Source organism: Mus caroli, unplaced genomic scaffold, assembly GCF_978045245.1.
Source record: "Mus caroli unplaced genomic scaffold, Mus_caroli_1 scaffold_16, whole genome shotgun sequence".
Taxonomy (NCBI): domain Eukaryota; kingdom Metazoa; phylum Chordata; class Mammalia; order Rodentia; family Muridae; genus Mus; species Mus caroli.
Window position 1 is genome coordinate 56,223,764 of NW_028227271.1, and position 17,142 is coordinate 56,240,905.

Consider the following 17,142-nt stretch of genomic DNA (forward strand, 5'->3'; position numbering starts at 1 on the left):
CTCTATGGAATCTTCTGCACCTGAGATTCTCTCTTCCATCTCTTGTATTCTGTTGCTGATGCTCGTATCTATGGTTCCAGATTTCTTTCCTAGGGTTTCTATCTCCAGTGTTACCTCATTTTGGGTTTTCTTTATTGTGTCTACTTCCCTTTTTAGGTCTAGTATGGTTTTGTTCATTTCCATCATCTGTTTGGATGTGTTTTCCTGTTTTCATTAAGGACTTCTACCTGTTTGATTAGGTTATCCTGTTTTTCTTTAAGGATTTGAAACTCTTTAGCTGTGTTCTCCTGCAATTCTTTAAGGGATTTTTGTGCTTCCTCTTTAATGTCTTCTACCTGTTTACCAGTGTTCCTTTGTATTTCTTTAAGTGTGTTATTAAAGTCCTTCTTGAAGTCCTCTACCATCATCAGGAGATATGCTTTTAGATCCGTGTCTAGCTTTTCCGGTGTGTTGGGGTGCCCTGGACTGGGCGAAGTGGGAGTTCTGGGTTCTGATGATGGTGAGTGGTCTTGGTTTCTGTTAGTAAGATTATTATGTTTACCTTTCGCCATCTGGTAATCTTTGGGGTTAGTTGTTGTCGTTATCACTGTTTAAAGATTGGAGCAGAAGCTGTGTTCCACTCACCAGCAGTCTCAAAATCCTGTGGAGGGGGTCGTGGGTAGCTGGCAGTACCCAGGTGCTGGTCCAGCTGGAAGAGGCCTGTGGTCCTACTCAGGCCGGTTTTCTGCTTCCCTAACTAATGCAATCTCAGGTCCCGCGTGCAATTGGATTGGAGCAGAAGCTTTGTTCCACTCTCCAGAAGTCTTTTTTTTTTTTAACTTTTTATTTATTTATTTATTTTTTTAATATTTTTATTACATATTTTCCTCAATTACGTTTCCAATGCTATCCCAAAAGTCCCCCATAGCGCCCCCCACTTCCCTACCCACCCATTCCCATTCTTTTGGCCCTGGCATTCCCCTATATTGGGGCATATAAAGTTTGCGAGTCCAATGGGCCTCTCTTTCCATTGATGGCTGACTAGGCCATCTTTCGATACATATGCAGCTAGAGACAAGAGCTCCGGGGTTCTGGTTAGTACATCATGTTGTTCCAACAATAGGGTTGCAGATCCCTTTAGCTCCTTGGGTACTTTCTCTAGCTTCTCCATTGGGAGCCCTGTGATACATCCAATAGCTGACTGTGAACATCCACTCCTGTGTTTGCTAGGCCCCAGCATCGTCTCACAAGAGACAGTTATATTTGGGTTCTTTCAGCAAAATCTTGCTAGTGTATGCAATGGTGTCAGCGTTTAGAAGTTGATTATGGGATGGATCCCTGGATACGGCAGTCTCTAAATGGTCCAGAAGTCTTAAGATCCTGTGGCGGGTATTGTGGGTAGCTGGCGAGTGTCAGCCGACACTGCGCCCTAGCTACCCTGGTGCTTTTCTGACTGGAAGAGGCTTGTGGCCCTATGTAGGCCGGATTTCTCTCTTCCCAACCAGAGCAGTCTCAGGTCCTGCGTGATTGGACTGGAGCAGAAGCTGTGTTCCACTCACCTGCAGTTTCAAAATCCTGTGGCGGGGTTCGTGGGTAGCTGGCAGGTGTCAGCCGACCCTGTGCTCTAGCTATCCGGCTGGATGAGGCCTGTGGCCCTACTCAGGCCGGTTTCTGCTTCCCTAACTAATGCAGTCTCAGGTCCCATGCGCAATTGGATTCAAGAAGTTCTTTTATTATACAGGATTGCTTGTGCAATCCTGAATTATTTTATTTTTCCATATGTAGTTAAAAATTGCTCTCTCAAGGCCTGTAACAAATTGTGTTGGAATTTTGATGGGAAATGCATTGATACAGATTGCTTTTGGTAAGATCTCCATTTTTACTATGTTAATTCTATGAATCCATGAGCATGGGAGATCTTTATATCTATCTTCTTCAATATATTTCTTCAGATGCTTGAAGTAGTTGTCATACAGGTCTTTTACTTGCTTGGTTAGAGTTTTAGAGTTATATATATATATATATATATATATATATATATATATATTATTTGTGGCTATAGATGAAAAAGGTTGTTTGCCTAATTTCTTTCTCAACCCATTTATTTACCCTCTTCTTTGTATAAAGAAGAGATACTGAAAACTTTTTAAGTTAATTTTGTATCCAACCACTTTGATGAAGGTGTTTATCAGCTGTAGGAGTTCTCTGGTAAAAATTTGGAGGTCACGTGTGTATATTATCATATCATCTACGAATAACAATATTTTGATATCTTCCTTTCCAAATTTCATCCCCTTGATTTCGTTTTCATATGTTATTGATTTAGCTAGAACTTCAAACGTTGTATTGAATAGATTTGGAGAGAATGAACAGCTTCTTGTTAGTGAAATTGCTTCTAGTTTCTCATTTAATTTGATGCTGGCCATTGGATTATTGTATAATGCCTTTATTGTGTTTGGGTATGGGCATTTTATCCCTGATCTCTCCACGATTTTTTTCATGATTGGGTTTTGCATTTTGTCAAAGGCTTTTTCAGTATCTAATGATATGATGATCTAATTGTTTTCTTTCAGTTGTATTTTTTTTATATAATGGATTATATTGCCAGATTTTCATAGGTAGAATTATTCCTATATCCCTAGGATGAAGCCTTCTTGATCACGATGGAAGATGTTTTGAATGTGTTCTTCGATTTGGTTTGGGAGAATTTTATAGAGTACATTTGCACCAATATTTGTAAGGGAAATAAGTCTGCAATTCTCTTTGATGAATCTTTGAGTGGTTTAGCTATCAGCGTGACTCTGGACTCATAGAATCTGTTTGCCAATGTTCCTCTCCATTTCCATTTCTATTCAGAGTCTGGTTGAATTCTAAACTAAAGTCATTGGGCTATGAGGTTGGTTATTTGTTTGTTTTGTTGGTTGTTTGATTTTATTTTTGTTTTGTTTTCTGTTTTGTTTTGTTTTGTATTGTTTTGTTGTGCTTTACCTTTAGATGGGAGACTTTTGATGAGTGCTTCTATTTCCTTAGAGGTTATAAGATTATTCAAATTGTTTACCTGTTTTTGATTCAATTTGGTAAGTAGAATCTATCAAGGAAGAGTCTATTTGTTTTGATTATCCTTTTTTTTAATGTAAACTTTTAAAAGAATAATTAATGATTCTTTGGAATGCCTCAGTATGTGTTGTTATTTCTCACTTTCATTTCAGGTTTTGTTAATTTGGGTACTGTTTCTATGCCTTTGAGTTACATTGACTAAGTGTTTGTCTATCTTGTTAACATTTCTTTAAGAATCTGCTCTTGATTTCATTGATACTTTCTGTTTTTCTCATTGTAATTTATCAACTTAGGTCTGAGTTGATTATTTCCTGCTATATATTGTTCTTGGGTGTTTTTGATTCTTTTTGTCCTAGAGGTCTTAGGTGTGCTTTTAAACTGCTAGCATGAAATCTCTTCATTTTCCTTATGAAAGAACTTAGTGCCATGAACTTTCTTCTTAGTACTTCTTTCATTGTGTCCCATAAATTTGGAAATGTTGTGCCTTCATTTTCATCGAGTTCTAGACAGTCTTTAATTTTTTATTTCTTCCCTGACCCAGAGATCATTACATAAAGATATTTTCAATTTCAATGAATTTATACACTTTTTCTTCTTCCTCTTGTTATTGAAGTACAGTTTAATACATGGTAGTCTATTAATATATAAGAGATTATTTCAATTTTCTTGTATCTGTTAAGTTTTGCTTTGTGACTGAGTATATGGTCAATTTTCAAGAATGTTTCTTATGGTACTTAGAAGAAGGTATATTCTTTTGTGTTTGTGTGAATCCTTTACTCTGGGGTAATATATATCTTTATTGCTCAGGTATGTTTCTGGTTTTCAGCAGATCAATGGATCCTGTTTCTCATCCATTCTGTTAGCCTATGAGTCTTTATTGGGAAATTGTGTCTGTTGATGTTGAAACATCATTAATGACCAATCATTGTTAATTCCTGTTACTTTGATATTGGTGGTGGTGGGGGGGGGGAGAGAGAGAGAGAGAGAGAGAGAGAGAGAGAGAGAGAGAGAGAGAGAGAGAGAGATTATTTTTGTGTGCATGAGTGCATATGTGTATTTGTGTGTGTGTACTTCACCTCTTTTTGGCTTTACTGGTTGGGCTTATTTATTTCTTGAGTTTTCATAGATAGATCTAGTCTCCTTCTGTTAGAGTTTTCCTTCTAGTATCTGCTGTAGGGCTGGATTTGTGAAGAGATATTTCTAAGTTTGGTTTTATCTTGGAATACCTTGTTCACTCCAACTATGATAATTAAAAGTTTTTCTGGGTATTGTAGTCTAGGCTCACGTTGGTGGTATGATGAGGTCTGCAATATATCTGCCCAGGACCTTCTGGCTTTTACAATCTGTGGTGAAAAGACAGGTGTAATTCTGATAGTGCTGGCATTATATGTTTCTTGGCCTTTTTTCCTTACAACTCTTAAATTTCTTTATATTATATATTTAGTGGTTTGATAATTATGTTCCAGAAGGACTTTTTTCTTTTCTGATCCAAACTATTTGATATTCTATGAGCTTCTTGCATGTTTATAGACATTTCTTTCTATAGTTTTAGATAGGTTTCTTCTATGATTTTGTTGGAAATATTTCCTGGGCAATGGAACTGTGAGTCTTCTCTTCTTTTATTCCTAGTATTCTTAGGCTTGGTCCTCTCATAATGTTCCAGATTTTTTGGATATTTGTAGAAGGAAAACTTTTCGATCTAACATTTTCTGTGATTAATGTATAGGTTTCTTCAATCATATCTTCTATACCTGATATTCTCTCTTCCATTTCTTGTTATTTTGTTGGTGACACTTAAATCTGATGTTCCTGTTCTCTTCTGTTGGTTTTCCATCTCCAGGATTCCTTTCTTCATTGCTTCTATTTTCATCATTAGATATTGAATGGTTTAATTCATTCCCTTCACCTGTTTGCTTGTATTTTCCTGTATTTCATTAAGGGATTATCTCTTTAAACTCCTCTCCAATCTTTATAAGGTTGGATTTAAAGTCATTTCCTTGTACTTTGGCTACAGCATATCTAGGGCTTGTTGTAGTAGGATAGTTAGGCTCTGTGGTTCCATGTCTCTTGTAGGTTTTCTTCTTTAGCCATCTAGCTGTCCCTGGTATTGGCTGATGTTCTTGATGCTGACAAGACTCCTCTGGAAGACAGTCAGAGCCTTGGAGTGACAATAGAGCTCAGAAAACAGCCAACTTCTGGCTTCTCCTGGCTTTATCCCAGATGAAACCGAATGTTCTTGGGGTTCTGTAGGCCTCCTGGGGAAGGGAAGAAGATCCCTGGGCTTAGGAAATGGAGAGCAGCTCACATTCCCTGGCTGTGCCCCAAGTGGACTTGGCAGGCAGGAAATTGGCAGGGTGGAATTTATATATTGATAAATATGATGGACTGGATCTCAACTGTATATCACAGTTTGTAATTTACATAATTTTGTAGTTATGCTCAATTTATGTCTGAGAGGAGAGCTTTTTAAAAAATGTTTTAATAGAAAATGTGAGCTGTTGGGAATTGGTTTTAATTCTTTGAATTAATCAGGCCCCCAAAATCAGAAGTCTGAGTGTCTAAATGTTGAAGGTCCTTATCCCAAATTTGTTTTTGATCAATCAATAAAGAGCCAACGGCCAATGGCTGGGCAGTTATCTTATTATGGTGGGATTTTAAGGTTTATATGGGCTAGGAACCAGGAGAGATGAAAGAAGCAGAGATTGCTATGATAGGGACAAAGAAAGACCAGACCTAAAGGCCCGCTCACATGAGAGAATCCGGGAAAGTAGCTACAAGGGCCACTTCCCCAATTGTATTCAGGGTAAGAGAAATGAAATGAAATTTTAAAAAATGTTAACTCAGGAGTACTGGAGGGAAATGTTTGCAAGCAGTGGAAAGGAGTAAAGATTTCCAGCCATTAAACTAGCCAAAGTATATTAAAAGTAACTGCTATGTGTGTGTGTGTGTGTGTGTGTGTGTGTGTGTGTGTGTGCTCACATGTGAGTGTGTGCACATGTCCTTCATTCAAGAATTCAGATAGCTCTTGAGCAGTGCATGAGTGTGTCCGTTTGGGAGCACAAAACAATTAGCTAAACTTACAGCTACAAATGGTTTTTGAAAAATAGAAGATAATAAATCACTGAAATATGTTATATAACTTTGAGCTAGTCCATATAATTTGCATGTATTAGAGGAAACCAAATGCTAATTTTCAAACAGAATCATTTTTGGTAACATGTGCTTGTCCTCTTTATTATTTTATTAAAATATCTTTTCCTATAATGTGAAACTACTTGATTGGTATTGTATCTGATATCATGATAAACTTTTATGTTTCTGGTTATGAACAAAAGGTCATGCTATATTATGGTTCTGGATGACTACTCTCTTTTTGCCAAGAGAGTTATTTGTTTCTTATCCACAGTAATAGTTTTAGCAAATGACTATCATCACCTCTAAGGAAGTGTGGAAAATCATTGAAAGATTTATTCCCTATGTAACTTAATGACAATTTAACCACATGGAGAAATGCTGTAGTCACTCACTTCATTCTGATGGGACCTCTCATTTCTCTTGTGAATTTTAGTAGGAATTAAACCCCTAGTGCCAAAAGTTACTGCAGGATATTTCCACGACACTGAAAAAGTCGTGGGCTTATAAGTTGACAAGTATTTTCTTGTATCTTCTCTAATAAATGAGCTGTTCACATTTCACATCTATTATATGCTTAAAAATACATTCTGAAGGCACTTTCATCTCTGATGTCTCAGCAGTGATGATCTGGGTGCTTGTCAGGATATATCATATAGGAAAGGAGTCCTACATTGGTAGCTCTCAAGGCCAATTATCAGAATTTTTATTTTGAGGACCTGTCTTCAAATATAACCTCTTTCAAGGCAGTCTAGAGATGGATTAAAAGGAAGATAGAGTTAGTAATCTGTGTACTTTCAGTCAGTATAAAATTACTTTTAAAAATGATATATACTTTCCATCTATAATTCATACTTCAGATTTATAGCTTTCTTTCTCCTTTAAAAAGCTGAAGGTTTTATTGAACAAGGACAGTGTAGACATAACCTGCTCAGTGTAGATAGATGCTCATAGCTCCACTTGGATGTTTCTTGGGTGAAATTGATTCATTGAGTAAGGTTTACAAAGTTCAAATTAAATATATGAGTAAGATGGTATGCATTTCCATATTACATTTCTTTAGGTGCTGCCTGAAAGTTCTTGAGCAGATTGTGAGCTAGAAATAGACTGAACCTAGGCTAGTACTCTGAATCACCTCATTTGAGAAAACCCAATCTTCCTCTTTTAAAGTCTCTACAAGTTTCTCAAGCATGTCAGCCAGGTCTCACTGTCTTTAATGATCTGGAAGAATGCCAGCCTGTCTCCTCCACTCTTGGCTGCTGAAAGGATCATGGAGCCACATGACATCTGAGTCCAGAGGAAATGAATGGCACAGCTGAGGATCATCAGAGTAATAATGGCATCTCATTACTCTCCTGGTCTATTATTTGGGACAGAAATATAGCAGGGAGTTTTCCTGGCAATTCAATTACAAGAATTAGGTGAATAATGGGGAAAGTGTAGGGAAAACTAGCGGAAAATTACAGGAAGAAAACCAGAGTATATTTAACTTAATTTTTCTCATTCAAATATACAATAATGAAAAGCAGAAACTCCTTTTCTGTTTTACAATATTTCCTAAATAATTCAATTTTCTAAAATAAAAATTGACAGAAATTAGCACTAGTGTAAATTGTTTGTGTTGGTGTTGGGATTTTTACGAAGATCACAGTGCATCTAAAACCCCTTGAATATACTAAGTTCTTAAGCATGAGATCAGAGATCACCTTCTGACTGTTTTCTTGGCCTCCTGGGACAGGAAATCTGTGACTGTGTTTAACTTTATAAAAATACTGTTATAAATTATGTAGTTTCTCACACTTGTAAGTCAATTTTTAGGCCTCAATGAGGTAGCAACAAAAACATGCATTCCTTTTCTTCTGCAGTAATGTTCTGCTTTAGTCTGTAGAGTTATACAAATTCAGTACTTTTCTCATCTAACAGGTAACAGTAATTGACAGTGATTCTGAACTGGACGGTTTTCAAGTAGTCCAAGCATGTCTCATCTCTGTCTCTTGTCTGAGACTATTATTAAAAATTCCACACATGTAAGCAGTCCTTGGGTTAGTCACAGTTTCTGGTAGCACCAAGACAAGTAGATTAACAGATTCATCTCTCTCACTTTCTGTCATCTTTATTGTTCTCTGAGAATCCCATATAGCAAATTTTGATTATGTTTGCCTTCTCTCTACAAACTCTTCCCTAATATAAACCCCTCTCTTCCTACTCAACTTTATGTCTTTTCCCACATTCAGGACAATTTGTGTTGCTGAGATATTCTTTTTAATTATTTTTTACATTTCTTTAATTATTGTATGTAGAGGAAGATGTGTCCCCACATTTATGGCAAATGTGCATAGTATCAAAGAACAACATGCAGGAGTTGGTTCTCTTCTTCTATCATGTGGGTCCCAGGTATGTAGCTCAAGTCCTTGGGTTTGCTAGGCTAGTGCTTTCTTCTACTGAGACATCTTGCCAGCTCCGATTTTGAATTATTTTATTTTGGAGCAAGAAAATACACAGGGCTTTAATATCAACTTCCAAGTCTAAGTTCCTAAAAGAGAACTTTCCTTTTATTGATGTCTAAATAACCAGAATCAACTTATTTCCTCTATTCTTTATCTCACTATCAGAATCTGCTCACCTGCCAAATCTATGCACAGATACCTCTGCACAGCCTTTGCCTCCTCCTTAGTACATTGGAAGGACCCAAATGTCCTTGGATATGTGACCTTCTGATGGAGTATTGTTGACGTACCAGGGGTGACATATTAACAGCGAAAACTGTCTTTCTTTCTTCTAATGGTTAACTGCTGCAAATTACTCCTCTGTTATTTCATTTTCTATATGTGTATGGGGAAAACAGCAATTGCTGAAACAATTTTCTATATTTTACTAGAGGATGTAAACATCTATACAGTTTTCCTCCTAGGAAGGCATATTGTCATTATGTAAGCACTGTTTAGAAACTAACATGATTTCATTGTAGTGTAGAATGATACTTAAATTTGATTTACAAGCTAAATGAAAGTGATTTTATTTCCATCTAATGTTATCATGATCTATATGCCATCAGAAATATAAGAACACCCTGATCTATCAGATTCTATAAGTTATTTTCTATACAAGATTATCTTAATCAAACTTGGTAATCAACCATTTATCCTTCACTAAACACATGCTTTTTAAACTTTATTGCAAACATTATCCATAACTGGACATCCAATGAATTGATTAATAAAAAATATGAAAAACATCATGCATTATTTAGTTATAAAGCTTTTTTCTTCAACACCCAGTGAATTTGTCTGCTATGTGTGCTAGTTCAGTAGACACTTAGCTTTCATGTCAACTTAACAAAAGCTAGAGCCAATTTGGAGAAAGTAACCTCATTTGAGAAAATTTCGTCAGAGATGGGTCTTTGGGTAAGCCTGTGGGACATTTTCATGGTTAATTGGGAAGTCACAGCTCACTGTCGGCAGTGCAATCCTTGGGTTGGTGATAGTGCGTGTTTTAAGATAACAGGTTGAGCGAGTCATAAATGCAAGTCAGCATGTAGTACTCCTGCATGATTACTGTATCATCTTCTTCTATCTTTACTGCTGAGAGTTCCTGCCCTTTCTACAGTAGATTTAAAAAGCCTATAAATTATAAGATTAAGTCAATATTTTTCTCCCCAATTTACTTTTGTTCATGATGTTTTATCATAGCAATAAAAACCACAACTGAGTATTTCATATATGAAATAATTTGATCTCTCAGACCTTTTCATTTAAACTTATAAAAAATACTGTGTCATTACATCAATTGTGTAAGATCTTAAGTAGCATACCACAAAAGTTGTCAAAGTGTTGTCCATTCCCTCCTTCCTGCCACAGCCTATGTCCAAGGTGAGATGCTGTCAAAATTTTTGACAAAACCTGTCAAAATGGTGGCTCTTGTCAACAGGGTGGTACCACAGCATCTCCTCAGCATGCAGCAGTCACAGGAGCTGTTCGTGTTGGCACATGGCCTTTCCTGTCTGTGCAGGAGCTGGCCAGCAGGAGCTATCCATGGTGGTGATGTCTTCCCTCCTGCCTCAGCCTACAATCTCAGTGAAATGTCACTGCAGGAGCTGTCCCACAGAATCTGTTCACAGTGTCAGCACCTCCTCTCCAGTCTCCCTAAGCAGCTACACAGATATAGCACGTCAGCCAAAGCTTCCTACAGCCAGAAATGATGTCACACCCTAACCTGTGAGCCCAATTTAGGGAAAGAGGGATGAAAGAAAATCCCACCAATCTCTGGGCCAGAAACTCACCAACCCCTGAGCTTCCCAAATAAATTCACCAGTCTCTGAGCTTCCCAAATAAACCCACCAATCCCTGACAAGGAAACTCCACCAATCTTTGAGCTTCCAATACTCAAGTCTTGAAATTCTAATAATCCTCACTCTTGAACACTCTGCCCTGGAAAACTCTGCCCACCATGAAATTCTGTATAACTCCTACCTTTGTCCAATTCCCTGCTGTCTGCTCCCAGGAGCAGAGTGCATCCATTCCTGGATTCCTCTTTCCACACTTTGGATCTTCCAATAAACCTCTTTCATGAGATTTTTCAGCTCACTATGACTCTCTCATCAGGAGAAGCTTAGAAGAAAAAAAAAAAAAAAGCAATGAAGAGGAGAAGTGAACAAGCTACAAAGGAGTGCAGCTGAGGCTCCCAAGCTCCCTTGGGAGCTGCAGTATCTCTGCTGAGGAGGTTTACTCTCAGAGCTATGTGTTCCTGCATTCCAGTGTCTCAGTATGCTCTTCCATTGGGACACTGTCCCAACTCAGAGCTGTGTGGTTCCTGGGTCCTTATATCTCAGGATGCTCTTCCACATTTTCCCCTTAGAGCTATATCATTCCTGGACTTCTGAGTTCCAGCATAGCCTTCCATCTAAGTAGAAACACAAGGCACTTCCTCTTATAAACTCAGCCACTCTAATAGACCTCTCCTTGCTCTCTTTCAAATTCATACTCTTTGTTCATTTATGAATGTTATATGTATGTGTATATGTATATGCATTTAAATACAGCCTTATCAATTTTCATATTGTTAATTACCTGGATGTTCACAGACATGATCATTTAAGATTGGATAACCAATTGTGCTTCACCCACTCTCAGCATTCCTTAAAGTTCCTACCATATTTTGTGTATGGCTGTAACCTCTTAGGGTTCGTTCAGTCCACTTCCGCACTTCAGCATGTCTTTGGTTGTTGTCAATGCTCAACTAATCTTTAGGCAGTCATTTTTGTGAGGATTTATGGGTGTAGCTTCTAAAATTCCAGGGATTACACCATCACAGCAAAGTCCATGATCCTCTGGATTTACAATCGTTCTACCATCTCATCTTTAATTAGTGTTGAGGCCTGGTTGCAAGAGCTGTTGTGAATATGGGTCAATTGCTAATAGACTCCACAACTCTGTGCTCTGATTGAAGATGTTTTCTGTAATTTTCTCTGTAGGCTTCAAAGAGAAACTTTCTTGATGAGGGGTAAGAACTACAGTTACCTATGTGTATCAGGATATGTGTTTAGATTATATTGGTTTAGTAAAGTGAAGGGTATATGTTCTCCTCCAAGATCAATGACTAATAATCACTTGGTAGCTGACTGAGTTTCTATTACCAGGCATGACTCCTGTCTTGCTGTGTGAATATTAAGTTCAATTAGATAACTGTTGGCTACCTCCATGGTATGGGGTTCACTACTGCATCTTTAGGGTTACTATGTCACACTGGTTGTTCCTGTGGTTCTTAGGCATAATAAGTAGCTAGGACTGATGGTTGCTTGCTTCACTCCTTTGGAAGCTTGAACTTTAAATTCTAATATCATGGTTTTTCAGTCAATCCCATATCAGGGTCCTCTGTGCCCTTTAACTGAAATACACAGAATCATAAGCAATACTTCCATCTATGGAGGGCAACCAACAACAGTAAACATAGCCTGTGCTCTTCAACACAGACCAACAATTTAAATGAGGATTTCTCAAACCTTGTGTTAGGGTTTTGTTAGATAGTCTTTGGCTCTTGGGGAGGCATTTTCAGCCCAGATGAGAAAATCTCATTTTAAATATATGTTAATACTCATACAGAGACTTACATTCAATAGAGTTAAATTTAAGTAAATCATTAATCAGTACATTTCTGTATGAGTTTTTGAGACATCTTTACTATAATTTACCTCCCTCTTCTTCTGTATTCATCTGCCCATCCCTAATTAATACCCATTCTGTTCTTCCATGTCACTAGTCAGATTCCTTGTGTCCTGCTATTCTCCTCTCTGATGCTCCTTAACTACCCTACCCTTACCATGATTGTACTTTTCTGATTTCCTCAGTTTCTCCAGGATTTGTACGCATATCTGAAGGTTTTGGAGATAGGAGTCTCAAATTAGAGAGGACATGTAATATTTGTCTTTTAGGGCCTGGCCTTGTTCAATTTGCTCTTTTCTATTTCCATTAAATTATTTCCAAAAGTCATTGTTTCATCATTTTTTTTTATAGCTGAATAGTATTCCATAGTGAATATGAACCACATTTTCCCCATTCATCAGTTGAAAGGACATTGAACTTGTTTCTATTTTCTAGCTAATCTAAAGAAAGAAGCAATGAACCTGACTGAGCATGTATCTGTATACCAGGATATTGAATCTTTTGCCCTATAGATAGATAAATAGATAGATAGATAGATAGATAGATAGATAGATAGATAGATAGATAGATAGATAGATAGGTAGATAGGTAGATAGGTAGATAGGTAGATGATAGATGTCCAATTTCATTCTTAAGCATATGACATCCAACTTTTCCAGCATTATCTATTAGAGATGCTTGCTTTTCTCCTTCATATAATTTTGGTAAAGACTTCATGTTTGTGCCTTTAGTTTTGTTCTGTTCTTCTTAACTCCTTTTTCAATTCACTTCATTATTTATTTTCTTACTATGGTTCTGTAAAATACCTTAAGATCAGGAACAGTAATCCCCGTAGTGTTGAGTTTTTGTTTCATCAATGCTTTGGGTTTGTGGTTTTTGGGTTTTGAGTTTTTTTTTTTTTTAATATTTTTTGTTCAGATTTGTTGGCTGTCTGGGGTCTTTTGTGGTTTCATATAAATTTTAGGATAGCTTTTTTTTTTAAATTTATCTGAATAATGCAATGGAGTTTGACTGTTGTTGCATTAAATTTGTAAATGGCTTTTGCTAATATGATCATTTCCATAATACTAACCCTATCAGTTTGTGAGTTCCTTATATCTTTCCACTTGCTATTATCTTTTCTGTCTTTTAAAAATAGTCTTAAATATTTCATCATAGAGACCATTTACTTCACTGGTTAGGTTTATCTCTAGGTATTTTGTTTGATTTTAGTGTTTTACAAATGGGTATATGTTTATGATCTTTTTCACTGTAATTTGTTGTAATAAATGTGTAAAATGTAAAAAAAAAAAAAGTTTTTGATTTGTGAGAGTTGATCGTCCATGCTCTCCCCTTTTTGAATATGTTCAACAATTCTAGAAAGTTTTTTGCTGAATTTATTTATCATTTCTAGAAGAATTTTGGGGCTCTCTATTATGTTGTCAGTAAACAGCAATTGTTTGATTTATTTCTTCCTTCTTTGATCCCTTTAAGTTCCTTCTCTTGACTAACTATTGTAGCTAGTATTTTGAGCACAATATTGAGAAGGAGTGGGAATGGAAATCCTTGTTTTACTCCTGACTTCAATAAGAATCTTCAAGTTTTTTTTTCTATATTTAGGGTGATCTTGGCTGAAGGTTTCTCATAAATAGTTTTTATTATGTTGAGGTATGACCCCTCAAGTCCTATATTTTCTTTGGCTTCTATAATGAAAGCATGCTGGATTTATAATAAAAGCATGATGGTTTTCTGTATATATTGCGGTAGTCATATAACATTTGTCTTCAAGTCCACTTCTGTGGCTTATCATACTTATTGGCTCTGAATGTTGAACCAGCCCTGCATTTCAGCTGTAAGGAAAGCTTGGTCATGGTAAATAATTGTTTGGATATATGTCTACATTATTTTTACATGGAAGAGAGGTACAGAAAGGGTCACGGCTACATTGTTATCAGCGTGAAATTAGAATCAGGGTATAAATCCTATATTTAGTTCCATGATCCAAGTAATAAATCTCAAAACCAATGTTTATCTTACAAGAGATATAGTTCTTGTTTTATTCTTAGTTATCATATGTTCCTGAATAGGTCAGTGTTTTAATGTATCATCACAGGGATGGAGTTATTTGTGCTTGCTGTGCTCAGGAGAGAGGGAACCACTGATGTTTGCCATAGCATCAAGCAGTTCAGCTCTCACATCAGGATTTAATGAAAGGAAAACATTTTAAATGGCAGGGCCACAGCAGCACACCTTGAGTTAACAGTTAACCTAGCTTTTCTTGGCTTTAAAGATCTGCTCTATTTCCTTCTAGGAAAAACAATAAAAAGAAGAACAACAGGGTGCATTCCAATGATGTCACGGCTGGCTCTGCTTTTAAAAAGTCCTTATTAAAGGAAAATAATGTATTTTGGCACATGAGAAAGGATATTAAAAGTATAAATGGAATTTAAACATACAAAATATGATACCTTTAATTCTTGGGACCACAAAAATTTAAAAGCTACACACGATATTAAGCTTGCGTGTTTTTAAACAATTTGACTTTATAGTTATGTTGCCATAGTAAGTGTAAACATGAACATATAGTTATTCTTTTGTATTATTAAAGAGGGATGATTTTTCATACAATACATCCTGGCTTGTCCAAGGAGCCGCCATATTCTCCCCAGCTCAAATCTTCTCCTTTTATGACTCTTGTTAAGATATAAGCCAGAATATATAATAGTAATAATACAATACAATGAAATACAAACAAACAAGCAAACAGAAAAAGACACAACAGAAGAAAAACAGACAAAGGAAACCCCATAAACACATATAGAGACACACATGTTCATACCCCCCAAAAGCTAATAAAACACTTAATTGGAAACCATAATATATGTGCTAATCATCTACATGTTTCAAAAAGAACTACAAAAGCCTTGGAAAAAGTGATTGTAAATTAATATCAAAATATACAAGCAAGTAAACCCCAGAACATTCTGACATTTGAAATACCAAAGTTTTATTTCTTTGTTATAGGAAGTTTAAATTTCTATTCAAACATATATAAATTTTCATAAAATGGCAAGGATCATTTATCTTAACAGGTTTTCGTAATCATACCAATCCCTTAGCTGAAAGTAATCATCATTGACCTTTATTTTCCTCCTAGGTAAATAGCTGGGATTACACAAAGCTCTCTTTGCTGAATATTAAATTGTTTTTTTTTTCATTGTCAGATATTCTGATGTTAGAAATATATTTCTGTAAACATCGTTACACTGGCAAGGCCAGCTTGTCTCTTACCATTAGCTAGTCAAATAAATATACGAGGAGTTTGTCAAAACTGCTGTGCAGCACACTGAAAGGGAGAGACCCACATCATTGTGATCAATGAGCTCACACACTCACACTTCCTTGATACAATTCTTAAGAGCCAGGCCCTGCCTTCAGGACAGAAGCAATACTTGAGTCTTAATCCCATGAACAAACAATGGGTCAGAAGGATTCTAGCAAGCAGAGTGGCAGATACATTTTAATTACTTAAAAACTTTGAAAGTCAAGTCAGACATTATTACTTTGAATGTTTTCCTATATCCTATTTTCATTAAGTATCTAATCCAAAATGTATACTTACTTGAAGTAAATGTTTGAAAGATCTACACATTTATGCCCCCAATATCTTCTATGAGGCTGCTTTCCTGCGTTATGCAGTCCAGTTGTTCCCAATCTGTGTCATGGTGTCTCAGATACCCTAATTCTGTATTTTAGTTCAATCTATATTTGTCAGAGACATTGCTCATTAAATCAACACTTGAAAACTGCTTAAGAGTAAACCACTAATTGATGTTACCACTTCCCCAGCATTTTACAGTACACTGAGTGTTGTGTTTTACAGGCCAAGTATAATGAAGGTTTATTAGAGGGAAGGGAAGGGAAGGGGACCTGTAAAAGGGGTAGAGGCAGAGAAAGAGGGCCAGGGAAGGACAGAAGAGAGAGAAGAGTAGAAGAGAGGAAGAAGAAAACTGCTGGAAATATGTTGGGAAGAGAATAGGATATGAAGGGGAGAGAGACAAAAGGAAGAGAGAAAGGGAGAGAGGAAAGAGAGAGGAGAGAGAGAGGCATAGAGGGGGAGGGAAGGGGGAGAAAGGAGTACGGGAGGTGGGGGGTGGGACTAGCTCCTGGAAGGCAGCTACACAAGCTGTAGCTAGGTAACTGTTGGGTACAGCCTAGAAGAAATGCTAACACTGAGGATATGGTGCAACAGTAGATAGGAGCCAAAAACTAACAAGAAATTTGTTTTTAAGTGGAACTTGTAAAACAATGGGAGACCATGTAATCTGAGAGGACTGGGTTTTAGATTATGCCTTTCAGATCTACGTAAACCAGCTTTCTGTTGCTATAGCAAAATACCTGGAAATAATAAATTTAAAATATCAAAAGTTTTTTTGGCTGTTGTTTTCAGTTCATGCTTGGCTGTTCTGGTGTTTTGGTCATGAGGTTAGGCAGACATTATAGAGGTGTGTGTTGGGTAGATATGATGAGAAATTTCAGATATAAGGGAATGCAATAGAGCCAAACTTCCTGTATTATGGGAAAACAGAAAGATAAACCCACAGAGGTTGCAAAATCAATCACATCATCAAATAGGCTCCAGATCTTAAAAGTTATACCAGCTCTCAATACCTCCTCAGAATGACACCCAAACATTCACCATTTGGGTCTTTAGAGGAAATTTCAGATCAAACTGTATTAGAATCCCAGAAGAACTAAAAAACAAAACAAGACACAAAAACAAGAGTAGAGTTTTGAAAAAATAATGGAGAGGAAATGGAAAATAAACATTTAATTT

General features: G+C 36.6%; 1 protein-coding gene across 3 annotated transcripts in view; it reads left to right on the top strand.

The window, feature by feature from the left end:
• Csmd3 (CUB and Sushi multiple domains 3) overlaps positions 1-17,142 on the top strand; it is a 1,262,970-nt gene that overhangs the window by 576,500 nt on the left and 669,328 nt on the right. The window lies entirely within an intron of this gene.